This window comes from Limulus polyphemus, unplaced genomic scaffold (genome assembly GCF_000517525.1).
Source record: "Limulus polyphemus unplaced genomic scaffold, Limulus_polyphemus-2.1.2 Scaffold599, whole genome shotgun sequence".
Classification (NCBI taxonomy): domain Eukaryota; kingdom Metazoa; phylum Arthropoda; class Merostomata; order Xiphosura; family Limulidae; genus Limulus; species Limulus polyphemus.
The window spans coordinates 27,383-29,197 of NW_013666209.1; the positions used below are offsets into that span (position 1 = coordinate 27,383).

The 1,815-nt window shown below is 28.2% G+C and overlaps 1 protein-coding gene across 1 annotated transcript in view; it reads left to right on the forward strand.

Annotated features, from left to right (window-relative positions):
- LOC106459378 (ancient ubiquitous protein 1-like) overlaps window positions 1-1,815 on the forward strand; it is a 67,016-nt gene that overhangs the window by 23,401 nt on the left and 41,800 nt on the right. The window lies entirely within an intron of this gene.

Here is a 1,815-nt window from a genome sequence, read left to right on the forward strand (position 1 = left end):
CCACAATCACAAATTTATAAAATGTAATCCTTACTTTGGCCAATAGATAAGTGTATAAAGCTGCCAAATTAGGGATTAAACTTTATAAATTTGTGATTATGGTTTTAATTCTTGTTTCATTACTTTTGTAGCAGGATCTCTACTTTATTTTAAAAATCATAATTTTTCAATACCTTTTTTTATTACTTTTTATGTTATACCTGAATAAAGTATATACTTTACCTTTAGAAACTATCACATGTTTATCCATCAGTATGTTGCACCATCTGTTGAGTTGAATTGGATTAAAAATATATTTAAGTACGTGCATGATATGCTTACCATTTATAAAAAAATCTGTATATATTTATCGGAATATCAAAAGTGGATACCCACAGACCAGTCAAGTAAGCTGGAGAAATCTTGTAGTGATAGTCTGAGCTGTCTACCTAGACACAGGAATGTGTATACAGTATAAAACAAAAGTCACATGACTGGAGATTGTTTAAGGCTTAATAACAGTATCTTGTTGATGTTTAGCTTTGTTTAAAATTAGTGTTTTTACTTTTTACTAGATATCTTATGGTTTTATTTATCTCTTATGTTTGTAAACATGAATTGTTTTTTATGTTCATTACATAAAATAAAATTATCATCAAATCAGATAAGTAAAGTTTACTGTTTAGTGAATATGGTAGGTGATTGCAAATATTCTGATGACTCAGATCTTTATTGTATATTATCTTTATGTTTATTGTATTCAAGCAATGTACATAAACAAAAAAACTAACTGGCATCTTAATTATTTCTAATTGATGTTTTAAATAAAAATATTATTACTCTTAACACTGATAGTAAATAATAGACAAAAAAAATTATTTTCTTTTACCAATTGTGCAAATGGCAACCTTTAGAAGAGGTCTACGACATGACATCAAGGATAATTTGAAACTACTTAAAAGATTCCAAAACAGTATCAATGAAATTAGGAAGATTAAAACTATTTTAGAATAATTCAGTGGTGGAAAAGTTATGAAGGCAACACACGTACTCCCCCATTTGGTATGGGCATGTGTGTACTAATTGATTAATCAAATGTATTTAATTAATGAGTCAGTCAATTAATAGATTAGTAAATAACACTAATCACCCAGCTCTAGTTCTAGTTAACCTCCAAAAATGAAGACTTGATTTTTATTTGTACTTGAACTATGATTACATTTGTGATGTTACTTAACCCTTTGGATGCTATAATCAGATTTATCCGACTTGACATTTATAGCCATTTGGTGCAAAAAAGCAGATTTACTTCATGGTGTCATAAAAACTTTTCTTCATAGTACTCACACATCCTTGAATTTGCGCCTTAGTACCGTGCATACGTATGTCACAGAGCAAAAGTGCATTTAGTGGATTTTGATATTGAAAAATTACTAAAAAAAGATCAACTTCTAAATTTAATTTGTTAGTGGATAATTGACACTTTTCGAGAACCTACCCAAAATTTAATTACGCACTCTAATGGTTAAGTTTCAATACAAATGTCAAAAGCATTTTATAGTCATTTCTATTTTTAATTAAGTGATTTTATAATTTACTTTCACCCTTGAATTACATCATGGCATTATTGAGATATGGCCTGTCTAATACTTACAGTATATTGTGTAGTTATAATAATTAAAAAAAATATATACATATTTGTTTGTTTGCTTGTCTGTAATTAAATACAGCAAAAAACAGTGTACAATAGCACCATATTTGTAAGAATATTGTACCCCCTGAAATGAGAATAAAAACAGAATAAAACAAGTTTCGTTAAAATCGGGCCACGGGTTA